Source organism: Spea bombifrons, chromosome 4, assembly GCF_027358695.1.
Source record: "Spea bombifrons isolate aSpeBom1 chromosome 4, aSpeBom1.2.pri, whole genome shotgun sequence".
NCBI lineage: Eukaryota > Metazoa > Chordata > Amphibia > Anura > Pelobatidae > Spea > Spea bombifrons.
In genome coordinates, this window is record NC_071090.1 from 82,887,966 (window position 1) to 82,904,167 (window position 16,202).

Sequence of the window (16,202 nt, forward strand, 5' to 3'; positions counted from 1 at the left end):
AGCCCTGCTCCTAACATTACTCCATCTTTGCCCATTTGAAAAGTTGGGAGGTATGCAACAGTAAAACGTATTTGTTTATTGTTTTTTTCTCACTTTGTAACATGATTAGGCAGCTATTCCAATATGCCATTTTCATGCATATAAAGAAAGGCATGAGTTTGGAATATCACCTGATGACAATAATCTTGACTAGTATAGTGTAACTTTTCAGAAGGAATGAGAGGGAGAGGAAAGGGACGTAAAAAAAGACATCAATGCTGCCAGCTGGACAAGAATAGTCTGGACCTTTCTAAACAAAGAAGGAATCAATATTTAGTTTGCTTCAAGGGCATGCATTTTCTTCCTCTGCTATGTAAATAAGTACACATGTTCCAGGAAGCAAATCAAAGAAGCTACAACACAATATTTAACAATAAATAAGCTGTTTTCAAAAAGCCAGGAAACACATTTCATTATGATAATAAAAAAAACTACAAATACAACACAATTGTGTATACTGATTATCCATCTGAGCGCTGGAGGGTTGTGCAATGAATTGAAAAACAGTATATTTGCCCATCATTCATTCTCTCAAAGACTGAAAAATTATGAATTTGACTTTGATAATAAGTTAGCTAAACATTGTACAAATACACTGTTAAGTACCGAGGTCTGATGAATCATACTTTTTCGACATTTACATACCATGGGTAACATATATGGGCACTGGCATGATGTCACTCCTATGGTATGTGGAGAAAGTTGTGATCACTGGATGTTCCACCCATGGAGCATCTTGTCTTCTTCTCTTTAACTTTACATGTGGAGATGAAGTCAACAAGTCACCATCATTGGACTAAAGGGGACATCAATTGTTTGTAATAAATTGTATGACTGTTGTATGAATATATTGTACATTCTCAATATACAAAAACACACCCAAAATCCTAGCAAAACTAAATCTGACTTGACAAATGACTTGGGCATTCAAATCAATTGATCTCATTGCTAAATGTCCATTGGAATGGATGATGGTATCTGTGTTTGCAACACTTCACATTTCACCAGGGCAATATAACACTAAATCAAGAGCTCTTGGCAATGTTCACTCCATGCCCAATTCCAATGCAGCCTTTCACATAAGCCATTTTCCTAATATAAAGTGAAATAATCCCTTCAATAATGGCAGGGTAAGATTTACTGTGAAGCATTTTCACGCTGAGGAAGGCAAAAGTGTGCACATTAATGGTTCCCCCCCCTTAATATACGCCTGTGCCCATTTCAAGCTTTTACACCGAATCCTGGTCAAGCTTCACCCATTTGCCATTCCTGTCCGCCAAAAGGCTTTTTCTAACTACATGGGGCCCAGAAGCCCAGAGATCTTAGCAATTATGAGTATCTAGTGTGTAAATCTAATATACTTATGGCCATGATGACTTTTAAATAATTTATCACTTGGTTAATCACAAGTTATATTTTTTATTAAAATGATATACATATTTTCTTATTATAATTAAAATGATTGTTTCATGGCAATTTTAGGAATGACTTTAGATATCTCAGATTAATTTACACAGAAGGTGGGGCATATTGCATGTTTCATAAGGAATCCATATGTGATGCTTCATAAAAGAATAAAATGAAGAAAGAATAATAAACTACAATATCAGACGTTTTTCATTTGATATGGGAGTATTTTAATTTTCTGCTTCCTCCACCCTTCGGGGACCATAATTTTTCAACATCCAGAACATAAAATTGGATACGTAATGAAGATCACTGAATGCCGCGATGGCATAAAAAATATAGCTTGTGTAACAATGTAACTGTTGTACAAACAATTTCGATTAAATGTTTATGTAGCGTGAAAAACAATAATGCTTTTGAAAACTTTCATGTAAGAGCACACAGTGGCTACTAAAATCATAATTTTTTTCTCCACGGTTCTTACACTTAAGTTTTAAAACTTATTACTTAAATGTTTTATATAGTATATTTTATTATATTTGTTTGGTTTAAATTTTGTTGTTCTCATTCCACAATCTCCCCTAGTTAGTTGCAAGAATGTTTTAACATTTTTATTATGTAAACAGCCAAGCATTGTTTATGAACGTGTGCTTATTTTACTATAAACACACCTAAAGTGTGTTAGAACCTGGACATAATGTACATTGTACATCTAAGCTTATCTCATTAGTACAGAAATCTTCAGTCAGAAGGGCAGGGCTGATTTTCTATATGGTATAAGCAGAGGTTCCCTACTTGCTAATTTGCTTGCAACTGTTACCAGGTTGTCCATGAAAGGAATTTCAGTAATGCCAAGTGCTGCCATATTGCCCTTGTTCACTCGAATCTAAATTGCCCCCGAATTTTCAACCAAAACAAATGAGCAGGGATTGAAATTCTTTGCTTGAAAACAAATGGGCCAAAAAAATAACTGAAACATTTGTCCAAATCCTTTTTTGGCCCATTTGCACATGTCTGTTGCTTAACACATGTGAAAATAAAGAGAACCAATGACTTTCTTCTCCAACCAACTCAGCTGTCCCTCTGACTCAACTGACTCAACATCAACTGTGATCTGACTGATTCTTTATTGGTGATAACTTCTCATGGTCAGTGATGTATTCATGGGTGGTGTAGCCCTAGGCAGCTCTCACGCCTCCTTCAGCTCTCTCTCTAGCTACCCTATATCAGTTATTTATAGAGGGGTCTTCTCTAGCATCTATTCCTTGCACTGTGTGTCCTCTTTGTGTAGGAAAGGCAGGATATGATAACATAATCTATACTCTGATTTATAAAGTTGTTTGCCCAAGAGAGGGAGACTATGGAAGTCTGTACCTCCTAAAGCAGACATCAGCAATGGTCCAATACAAAGGAGATCCACAAGCAGCCCACTGGGAGCTTGATTGGCCAACACAGAGATCTACCCAGGATAGAGTGAAACAGATGCTGCCACATATATTATCAAGATGCCCAAGATAAATTACAAGCCAATATAGTTACTAACACATGTAGTTACAATGGTGATTGTGGAGTAGGAGCAGAATTACGGTTATTTCTGTTTTACATACATAGTCCTAATTTGCAAACGTTGACTCAGAGCTATAGATATGCCACAACTATATGCAGAGAATCCTTCATAATAAGAGAAACATCGACCAGAATGTTTGTTAAAGACAACTTCCATGTTCAAATGTTACATTTTTCAAGAATTCTTGCCTGACCCATTTTTCATTGGGATTTTGGATGTCAGAATTCCCTGAGGGCTTAATATTCCTTTCTTTTTTGGTGTCTTGTCATCGCTCCCTATTTTCCCTGCAGCATGATCATCTTATCATAAAATTGTACTTGAAGTAAATTATGATCATTGTGCTATGTAGATAAAACTTTAAAGATCTGTATAACTAGGTCAGCTTGATATTGCATTTGTACATCCTATACAGCTTCTAATGGGCTACAGATGTCAGGAAAGAGAGGATTTGGCAAACCCTCGGGCCTACGGTTTAGATAAATTAACCCAGTTCAAAGAAGCAAAAGAGTGCAGTAGTTAGTTAATTTATAGTTCTCTTTTAATATCTTGCGTTCTTTGTGTATTACTCTGCACATATTTCTTGCACTCCAGTCAGTTAGAAAGAGCAGATTCTCATCCATTCTCAGATTCAGCTTCTTTGTACAATAAGTATTGTAGATTTAAAATTAAAAAAATAGGCAAATAATCATATATAGTTTTATTTGCAGGAACAATCTGAAATTGTTTGATCTAGGAGAATCCATTGGATCTCATTGCATTATAGTCCTTTGTTTGGTTTTGTGGAGAGAGGGTCGAACAAGATGACCTCACAAAGCTCAGTGTTTATGGCAGGGTACAATCTGCCTTTAGGGACAGCCTGGTGAGGAGTTGCCATTGAAGGACATCATATGTTGAAAAAGGATTTAAAGTCCACCAGCCTCAATCATTCCAAGAACCCAAATCTGTTGACCCAGAAGAAAAAAGAAAATCCAAAGAGATATTTATTCATGAGCATTCCCTTCAATACAACCAAGAAATATTCCTCAGCATGCCTTAGACCTTAGTTAAAGAAACTTAGCCTATGCAGCACTGACCATTTGTCAAGATTTGGTTAACCTGGTAAATTTAAGCAATAAACACCGTAGCCCAGCTTTTTTCCCCATGTGATATTAGCAGCATCATACACCTTGCGGCAGACGGCCAACAGAACCTCATTGTACTGCTCAATTGCATTTTTTTTGTTTGCTGCTAAAACAATGTTAACACTTTGTGGTACAGTATAATGGAAGTAATTAAAAGAAATATCCTTACTTAAATGCTCTGATCCTAAAGTGACCTAAAGTGATTTAAACTTTTATCCTCGATTCCACCCTTGTTTATACAATTGCATCATTAGATATAAGGGATTGAGATATATGGGTGTGTATTTTACATCTTGCAGAATATATCATTTTTGTGTTGCTAACTCAAGTAAGGGAGGAAACCTTTCTCCCTTGACACAATGAATTCCCATGTACAGTGAACTGCAACAAACAGATGTTCGCTGTAGGGAAAAGGACCATATTCTAAAATAATGACCTCCCATAAAATACTATAATGTGTGTGTGTCTTTAAAAGAAACATTTACAAAGCAAAATATTTTTACTTATATGCAAAATGTGTTTTGCACACATATGCCAGGCATTCAAGTAGTTAAAAAATTGATTGTTATTGGAAAAAGCTGTACGATAGAAAAAAATATGATAAAAAAAGGAAAGCAGCCACTAAATGATGATGCCCTTGGTCCATGGCAGTTGTCACTTGGGCTCCCTCACCAACCACTGTAGCGCTAAATTGGAGATTTGTGCAGTCCTCGATACAGACCTCAGCTCCTCTTTGGAGTCCTGCAGACCACCATCAGCAGGTGGAGAAAGGGATAGTGGAGAGGTCTATGCAGGTAGCATCCCTGGGGCCCAAGGGACAATCTTGTTCCAAGCTCCTTTGTGTTTAAACACAACTCGTTGTGGCACAGGCATAGAGAAAGATGGCTATTTATTTATGCCAGGTCATTCAGATGTTTCCACTGGGAGTCTTTATCGTCCCGTGGATATTTTATAAAGGAACATGAGTAGATTGTAGTTACTTCAATGGTCATCCCTGGTGACCTTTCAGACATATACCGTACCTGATTATAAGACAACCCCCCAAATCTGAATATTAATTTAGGAAGAAAGAAAAAGCCTGAATATAAGACTACCCTATAGGAAAAAAGTTTTACCAGTAAATGTTAATTCATGCAAACTATTTTTTAATAAAAGCTATGATTGAGAAAAATATTTTGGTTTTATTTCCTTCTATTTTCCAACCTGCCCCCCAGTTATGCACATCTGCCCCAGAAACGCCTTATACCTCCTATATGCCACTGTGCCCCATGATATGCCTTTTAACCCTCTAAATGCCACTGTGCCCCATGATATGCCTTTTAACCCCCTATATGCCACTGTGCCCCAGAAATGCCTTATACCCCCTATATGCCCCTGTGCCCCATGATATGCCTTTTAACCCTCTAAATGCCACTGTGCCCCATGATATGCCTTTTAACCCCCTATGTGCCACTCTGCCTCCAGAAATGCCTTATACCCCTATGTGGCATTAAGGGGGTTAAAAGGCATATTATGGGGCAGAGTGGCATATCCCCGGCTGTCAGAGATCAGAGTTCCCTGCACCGGTGCCGGGGAATTCTGATCTCTGACAGCCGGGGAAGGTCTGCGCGATGGACGCAGACAACCTCCGCTGCTAGCCACACCTCCTTCCGGCTGCAGCGTAAGTTGTCTACGCGAATTGCGTAGACATCTACACGCTGCCCCGGTTCCACACCAGGGACTCAGAAGCACTGGTAAGTGGGGCGGGGGGAGGGAGACAGGAGGATCCAAGTCTCCTGCAGCTGCGAGGGATCTGGATCTTAGTCATCTCATAGTCAGACCTATTTGAGGTCTGATTATAAGACGACCCCGATTATAAGACGAGGGGTATTTTTCAGAGCATTTGCTCTGAAAAAACCTTGTCTTATAATCGAGCAAATACGGTAAGATTCTGTGTTTTCATGACCTAGTACAAATTCCCATCTATATCTAGTCTAGACCAAAAAATTCAAGCAACCAACACAGTGATTATAACGCAAAGACAAGAGGTTCATCAGCGGTGCTAGAATCTTGTAAAGGTTATACATAAACATATGTACATTTTGCTGAAAACACAATGCATCGAATGAGTTATTTGAGCAAAATAACGTTCTGATAAACCCTTACTGGACCCACAGCAAACTGATCTAGAAAACTATAAGCAGGAGATTGTTTAGACACATGTATCATTGTAAGAAGGGGGTTTACAGAAAATCTAACACAATATTTTAATCTCCAGTAACAAACATGTTAATGTGGTCTGCTTAGCAGATGGAGAACGTTGATTTGCCAACAATTGTTACTCATTTGGAAGCAATGCAACAGTTCATTCCAAAACTTAAAACTGAACAAAATATTTCCACCAAATTCTTAGTTGTGACACTTTTCAGAAAAAACAAATCTTAGATAAAGGTTTTTAGTGCAATACAATAAACCTGTCTCTAGCAGCCATTCAGTTATTTATTGAATAATTGTTTTGGCAAGGTTAGACTTTGTTGTGTAATATTCATAATACTAATAAGTTAAAATCAAAAGTATAGTCTTATTAAATATCAGCAGAGTACATAATGTGTCATCTCTCATTTCTCTAACACTAACTGAAAACTTCAGTTCTCATCTTTTTGTACCATATCTAAATGATTTTATTTTTTTCTGTACATGTGTTATTGTCTTAATTCAGTGCAGTAAAAAATCACGGAATGCTATATATTATGCTTATACAAAAATGCCATGCTGGTATTTTTATTGTTTTCCCCCTATAGAAAATAGGTTGGAATTGGAGTACAAAGAAGAATAGATGAATACCTGGGAACGTCACAGAATAGGCTACCTGAAGCTCTCCTTCTTCTAGGGAAGGGACTTTACATAAAGACAGTGCCAGCTCAAGAAAGCCTTGAGTGGGGAAAGAAGCAGGTGAAAGCAGATGGGAATGGTGGAGAAAAATGAAGCTGACCCAGAGACCCAGGAAGGGAAAGTATAAAACTAAGCAAAGAGCATACATCATTGCCCCTAATACATTCTATTAATCATTTCTGTGTCCCAGATAAAAGAAAGAGAAAAAAAATAAAATATGCGAGTGTGTGCTGTTATATTGTGTTAGAGGAAATTAGTGTGTTAGAATGTGTGTTAGCCTGTGTGCAAGTCTGTCCTAGGCACCCCCGGGCCAAAAGATGCAAGCCCTATGTAAACCTATGTTTTCTTAGATTTAGATGTGGAAATACATTATATGTGTGGAGTAACGTTATATTATATATTATAGCCTTGCACACCTATAGGTAGGGGACACCTAAGTAATCCGGCACCCAGGCACCAGTAACTTTAGGCTCACCGCAGGTCACTCTGAGCTTCCACTTAGCTCTTGTATAATAAGATCCATAAACTAATCTTATTAGCTACCATAGATAGATTTAGTTTTGGTATACAATAGCAATTGACCACATTGCTTTTCAAGATTCCCTCACTTTCCAAGGTCTGTCAAGCAACATCATTATACAACCTCCATAAAGTCTGAATTTCTTAGAGAACCACCCCTTTTGGGCCAAAATGAAATTATCTTGCTTGCACACACATTGTATCCTCGGGATTAGTTGAACCTTGTCATTTTTCCTTGTCATCATTTGTTTCAACTCTCATTCTGCTGGATGAACTCTTGGACAACTCAATCTGTCAAACAATTTCTCCATTCCCCTAAAATACACAACTGAGATGCTGTATAGAAGGAATTCTGCCCACATTACGACATCACGTCACCAAGTGAAAAGATAATCTCCCTGCTCAAAGGAACTCTTAGATACTTTCAGTCTGGAGGGTAGGGACATAAAGGTATGCTTTTTCATGTTTATTGAGACCATATAATCTCTTGGTCTGATTATAGCAAAAGCAGAAAAGATCAATATCATTTTGAAAATTTACACTCTTAGGGAAGTATTCAGTCTTTGAGGTCTAGAACTGGTCCGAAACTGAATTCCGCCTTGTTCCAGAATCGAAGTTAAAATAGAATCTGTCTCCTACCTGATCTAGATACAAAGTTACCCATATCTTCACTTGATACCAAGTGTAAACTGCTTGTTGCAATGCCTCACGTTTTAAAAAGGCTCTGTATTGTCGTGTCATAAAACATGCTTACACGTTTTCTCATTTTAATGCTGACCCAGACATCTTGTGTCGGCTATTCCTATTGATGATGTAAATAATTCGGTCTTCCTCATAAATAAACTTTTTGCCATCAGCATATTCTTCTGGAGAATGATTGTCTGTATTTTCCCTATGAACTAAACTTCTGGCCTCTATAGATGTCAAAAGAAGTCTTATACCCTGATGTCTCAGATCCATATTCAGACAAAAAAGGTCACCAGATTCAACTTGGACTTTTTGTTGCATACGATAACCCTTATTATTATCTCAATAAATTTTGAAAAAGGATACCAGTATTATTGCTGAAGACAGGAACAGCTTACACTGGCCACAAGCTGCATTAGCTATCCAGCTTCCAATCCATGAGATCTTTAAGAGCTCAAGAATCCTCCACTGGTATTGTGGTATTTCAAGAACAACTTGCCATAGATCTACCTTAGGAGTGTGTTTCTGGGTATGTTTGTGAGTGTGGGGAGGGGTATTTTTTTGTGTGAACATGAGTATTTGGGTGTGGGTGTGTGGGTGTGTGGGTGTGTGGGTGTGTGGGTGTGTGTGTGTGGGTGTGTGGGTGTGTGTGTAGGTATGCGGCCCATGAACACATACATTCTTGATGAAGTGTCACATTGCAGAGAAAACGTGGACATCCCTGGCATACTGTATCTGAATGTTGGACCCTCAAGGGGCAGACAGCAGAGAGGACAACAGCATAGAAGTAAGGGGTAGGTGTAATGGTGCGCTGTGTCCAGCCTAGGATAATCCCCAAATAAAATATCCCACTGTTTGACCATTTCAACTCATTAACTGTATTAGTCATCATGAAGGACTAACCCCAGTGAGCGTCTCCAGTGAGCAAGAAGGGATGAGCTGTAAGATTTGTAAGACAGCTTTCAAGGAATTTTACCACATTAACACAGGACCATCTTGGAACTTTTTGAAGGAGAACCTCACAGGCTTTGGCCTTTCATGAAGTATAGTGAAGTCAGGGAATTGAAATGCTTCAGACATGCTTTTCCCTGCATCATGGGCAGCTGTATCTTGCTGTTCTTGACATAACGTTCTATAGTGTGACAAATAGGATTGTACTGGTAGCTTCACAGAGGCATAATGTAACAACAGAACAGAAAGAAAGCATTACCTAATAAGCTGGACCAGTGAGAAATACTAAGAAGTACAAACATGAGAAACAATCTCACACCAAAGGAATAGTAGCAAGACAGGCACCACCAGCAATATTATCAATGTGAACATTTTTATAAAGGTATCCAGACTGGATTTCTTCTCAAACACATGGAAAAGTGTATGGAGGAAAAGAGGGGAATTGCATAACACAATACTGTCTAATACATTCAAAACATTTTATTTATTAAAATGCAAATGACAAACAAAATGTGCAAGAGAGACCAACTCTCATATATGTGGGTTGCCAGTCACGGTGCTGCAGCAGCAGCAACAAGAGGGAAAACACCCTCCAAAAACTCCAGAGTGGAAAGCTAGGTAACAGCCGCCGGTGAACAGTCTATCTGATGGGCTCAATATCCACAGAATTAGTAACAACAATAAATAGCAATTCATCACTCATGCCCTATGCGTTTCATCCCAATACCCTGACTTCTTCAGCGGACATGCATTAGCATAGACATCAGCGCAGTCCCAGGGCTGGGGTTTCCGGTAGGCCAGTCCGGCCCTGCTGGGAAGTAAATTCTCTGTTGTTAGTAAATGTAAAACATTATGCTGTGGAAGGCTTTAAATTCCAAAACACATTATATTATCAAGTAAAGTATGTCTGCTCCATCAGTGAATCTATATTGGTTCAGTGCTAAATATTAGAGTACTGTAAGCCATATGTAAAAGAAAACCATATATAGCTATATTTCTTGAACAAGCAGAATCTACCTGGCAAAACTGTCTTCCCTTTCATCTAATTCTTCATATGTATTCTTGTTTTGGTATACTTAATAATGGAGAAGGTTTACATACATACTTCTTTAATTGTAAAATTTAAGGACATAGCGTACATATTACTTCTATCTTGCCCATCCTTGGGAAAGGAAAATACCCAATAGGAAGAGGATACATCTAATTTACACCATACATTGATTAACCTCCTACTAACAGTTACAGTATTAAATGGAAGCTACAGCTAAACTATTTCTAATCACCTATGACCTATAGCAAGGAGCACATGGCAGTTTCAGCACACAGGTTTAGATTTAAGATGTAATACTCACTAAAGTGTGGAGTGCTAAAGGTGTCTATGGCAGCCACCCGCATCTGGATGAAATGTAGAATGGTTTACATCTTAAAGTTTATGGAAGGTATGAAAATATTTACCTTGCATGTCAAGGTTACAAAATTCTCTTTCATGTAGGGTTCATTTTTTATTTCCATTTTAGCAGCTCTGTCACATTTTATTTACAACATATATCAAAATCATGGGCAGAGACAAAGCAGAGATGGAGTTTCAAATATCTAAGTGTATTTTTCAAGAAAGCAGTTTATGCCACACTGAAAGCAGTATTTCTGCAAAGTGTCCGCCATATGCAATATTTTGGGGGACCCAAGAAGTCACTTGAGAAAATGTACCCAATGTGTAAAAGTTAGTCTGGTGGCTGACAGTGGTGTAATGGAAGCCTTCACAATGTGTGGACAATGTGCACAAGAGATCATTGCTTATTCTGGTATTCTAAGTGCATAAAAATACATCAATTATCATTCATTAATGATCAATGTGGTCTGTGAATAGCAATAGCTTTTTATAGCAGTTTTTACCTGTTTATACCAGTGTATTTTGATGAGAACAGGCCAAGGTGGCAAAAGTTTGAGATATAAAAACTGGCCACAGTGGAAGACTACACAAATCACACACTTTAGCTTTGTTAAACCCACACATGCACTTTATGGACAAAAGTATCGGGACACCTGACCATTACACCAATAGTGACTTGCAGTATATGACATTGCATTCTTAATAGACAGACATTGATATGTAGTTGGTCCTCCCTTTGCAGCTATTACAGCTTCCACTCTTCTGGCAAGTCTTTCCCCTCTTCAAGCTTAGGAGGCCATTGGGACTCGCATCTCTGCATCATTGAGGAAGGTAAGGGAGCTGGGAGCATGAAATCGTCAGACCTTTATCTAGATATATATCTATCTATCTATCTATCTATCTATCTATCTATATATATATATATATATATATATATATAATACACATAAATCCCAAAACGATTGTTGACGGAAGCAAACGTCACTCTGTAAATGTGGGCTCTGCATAAAAACATTGCTTATAACTCAATAAATTGTAAACACCCAGGAGCAGGGCCCTCCTCTCATATGTCTTCTGGTCAGTATGTTTTAACACGTGTTAAAGTTTTTGACAAGTTTGTTAAATATTTTCACTGCTCTACATTGTAGCACTACGGAATCTGTCAACGCTATGTAAATAAACGTAATGAACCTATGTCTAATTCATTAACCGATCACATTGAGAATCACCTGAGGCTTCTAATATACACATTGTATATTCCATGCCTACAAACACATGTATCATGCCATGTACAAACTGAACAGATGGAGACTACAACCAACTGAGCTATAGCATCGCACATAGAAGTTGGACAGAAGTATGTACGTGAATAAATATTTATAAAACCAATTAACCCCTTTCCTGCTGCAGGAATTTCAAATAGATTACAGAGCAGATTTAGAGAATAATTCCAGAAATGTAAAGAAGATTAGTCAGTCTGATGCCGTAGTAAACCGTGTCTTGTGATTCATACCGTATTAGGGATGTGGAGAAGACCCCTCCTGCTCTGATCTGTAGGTTTGATTCCAGAAAAGTATTAAGACCATACATTCGGGCCCCTCCTGCTGCAGCACAATCATTGCCAAGTGCAAGGTTAGCCAGTTATCCAGATGCTAAGGCGTGGGAAATTTCTTTGCAATGACAAAATGCAGCCTTACTTAATAATCATTGGGCATCTGTGAAATAAACAATCACATTTAAGTGTAAGAAAACGCATATGGCTATAGTTTGTCTTTTTAAAAATAAAAAAGTCAGCATACTTTAACCTAAAAAGAGAGAATTCCCTTGAACACTTGTCTTTAAATTTGCATTTAATGTAGGTAACAACATTTTGATTGACAGCATACATCACATTCAAAGACATTGTTACAACTTATTTAAGGAGTATGCTACATATAGACATGCCTGGAATTCCCGGGGTTAGCAACTCTTATCTTAACCTTAATAGGCTTGAGACAATGGCTCATCTAGACCTTAATTGTCTTTAACAGCAGTGAATACAACATGGTTTGCAATAGCCTGTCTAAAATGTAATTCTTAGAATCTAGGCAATGGCCACTAAAAATATGCTACGATTAAGCTATTGAATGGATTCCATGGAAAAAGGTGCATGTTAAAAATTTCAGTAATTTTATGTAACTTGTAACTCGTTTCACCAGGGACCTCCTTACCTTTTTTGTTTTTAAGTCCAAATTGCTTAGTCCTGTTTTCTCATTGTACAGAGCTACAGAATATGATGGTGCTGTGTTAATCAATATTATCACATTAGTATTTGTTATTTATGTAATATGAACAGGTAACCCTCATAAGCATCACTTGTGAAAATAGACATGTTGGCAATTGTTTTTTTTTTATTTTTAAATATGACAAAAGCCATTACCATGCATGAATGCTGATACATAGACCAAATTTCTTAGTGGTATTTACTAATACTAATTACATTTTTAAGTAATCACTAAAGCACAATGTTTACCTTTACTGTGCACCACTACTAGCTCAAAATCACATCTGCACACAAAACACAAACTTGCATATAATATAATATAATGGGCCAAATTAAGTTTTTGACAAAGCAAGCAGTTGGGAAAGGCTATGGTTGGAAGCAGTGTTGTATTAATCTTCAGCAATGTCCTAGGCCTGACCTAGGGCAGCACCCCAAGCCACACCTTTTTCACAAAAACCGCTCTTACCGCTCGACGTTGAGATATGATGTCACATACCACCGCGGCACACATTAAGGACGTGCAGTGCCTGGGAACAATATACTATGGAGATTATACCAGCTAGGCACAGTCCTCCATAGCATAAATGGGCTAGTTTCGGGAGATCAGAGATTTCTCTTGAAAACAGTTGATTAAGCAGCAGCTACCAAATAGGGCAGGGGCGTCCAACCTGCGGCCCTCCAGCTGCTGTAGGACTACATCTCCCATAATGCTCTATCAGCTAAGGGGCTGGCTGAGGAGGATGGGAGATTTAGTCCTGCAGCAGCTGGAGGGCCGCAGGTTGGACGCCCCTGAAATAAGTCAACATGTCCTCAAGTTTAGTGACAGAGGGGCTGCTACCCTCCCAGACCTGCCACGATTGGCCTATTTGGCAAAATAAGTCACCGGTTTCAGACACAACATTAATGCCCTTCATATCTTGATTGACTGATTTAATCACGGTCTATAACCTGCACAAAACTGAGACAGCCTTCATTTGGTTTTCTTCGTATTAATAGCTGGTTTAACACTCGATTTGTTCAGTATAATTATATACATATTTTTATTCTAAAAGTTACCGTTGCTAACTGATCGCTTGCATTATTTACAGAATATACCAAAGTTCCACACCCAACTGGAATCACAGTATATACATAAACTGGGCAAAACAGCAACCCTGGAATTTGCGTCTAGGTTTCCAGTGTTAAAAGCTGGAAAAAGGGTTGGGTGGAGTCTAAATTACGAGCAATTGTTCCTTGTTTATGACAGAAGTGTGTACAGGCCAGGGAACACAAAGCTGCAAGATCCAAATGATGTAGGAAAATGATAAAAGTATTGCATGGACCGCATAAACCCTGAACTAAGAATACTGCCAACTTAATGTAGTCCAAACATCAAGTCCTCATTTAACCTTTCATATTATAGCGGTCAGATGTCCCTTTTAGCTTATAAAAATGCAGGAGAACAAGTCAACGCTGTGGTGTATATTTTTCATGTAAACTCACTTTACCCTATGCTGCATTTTAAGTATCAGGATAGCACATGATCTGCCACTTTACCCCCCCCCCCAAACCTCTTTATTAAACACAAAGCATGTAACAAAACACCACCACTACATATTCGGGGACTCTATTGAAAGCATTTCCCACAACATTCTGCCACCTTTAATTGGGGTAAAAAGTCACATATACAATATCTTATCCTCGGATCACCAAGTGCTGAACCGATTCTCTTTTAAACAAGCCTTGTGAACGGAATAAAGTGTTATTCATCAGCGCATGTAGGTGCCAACAAGCTGAGTTTGGGTTAAAATCTTTTGTAATTAGGCGCTGCCCTCGCATCGGGCTGTCCCATAGGACCGGGGTGGGGTCTGTAACATTGACAGCTCAGGGCCATGCAATTATCGTATCCCTTTCCCACTTGGGTGGAGAACCTTCAAACACAGGGCGAGAATTCTTCTCTAGGCTTTATCTACGTAAATGCAAACAGCTGGAAAACCCTGTGTCTGTACTCCTTAGCGAATAAAGAAACATTACATATGACTGTGCTAGTGATTAACTTTGTCCCACACATAGGGCAGGAACTCCTATTACTAAAGAAGGGATTTGGGCTTTACTGGTTGTCTAGTTAATTGTATGAAAAGTAGCATCTGCTTACAAACAACCCCTTGAAAATAACCAACTGTATTGCAGTGATTCTGAACATTCAGATGGGGTCCAAAAGGACTCAAAGACTAATGTGAATAGAGAGGAACCCAAAAATAATGGTTAATTTGATCTACCCACTAGTCCTACAATGAAATGGCTGTTAGAGGAATTGATAGTCTGGCATTTCGCAGAAGGAAAATTATGTCACAATTGTGTTTACCTGGGTGTTGATGGATGGAGACATAAACCGCCTGTGCTGTGGATAAGTGAAAATCTCACTGTGAGCCCTTTTCAGTAGACTGTTCTGGATGGAAGTTGGAACCAGCTGGAGTGCAAGTCCTTCTCGAACAGCCAATTGGCTCCATAATGTGAATGACTCAGAATGGCACTGAGGGACTGCCACCTGTCCACCAGAAAGCCTGAAGTTATTTCATCAAAATCCTCTTTTCATGAAGCAGGCATCATATTATACCTCAATTATATTCAGTGACCAGTGAATATGCGAGACCAGTAGATGTTTTTATTTCCTACTGTAATCTCAACAGAACCGCTTTGTAATTATAGACTTGCAGCAAATTGAACCGGTAATAGCTGGCAATACCAAATACTGCATTTAGAAAATGATATTACACTTGCATTAATCGATGATTGCGTAACAGGTTTTTGTGTCAGAAATACAAAATGCCAAAGAACTCCGTCCACACAGAAGCAGAGTTTATACCAAGACAAAAAAGTTAACGGAACTTCTCCAATAACACTGGCAAACGTTGACGACTCCAAAGTTACTTTTACAGGACACAGAATTAAGGTGTGCAGTTTAAAATTAACAGGCTGCTTTCTCTGGGCCACCACCACCTGATGCTTACAGTTTGGGATCTTTTCATGCGACTTGCATTGACCGACATCAGAAGAAAACGGATATGACCGCAAACATTGCTTTAGCTGGACTACAACTCATATCACTACTGCATAGGATCAGAGGTCAGCTGAGCATTATGGGAGTCATAGTTCACAACGAACTGAAGTGCTGCAGTTAGTACATCACCCCATTCTCTCCACATTTTTTTTCCAACTGTGCAGACAGCATTCAGAAAGTTTTCTGCCAGCAGCTCACCAGGAGAAAATTCAGTCAGTCATGATTCATCCAACAAGTCTAACTTTTCTCTTCTATACAAGTTCTGCTTAAGAATGTGCTTGCCAAAATTTCTGCAAATAAAAAAAAAGGACATTTTAATTAACACATGTGCAGATTAGAGGGACATG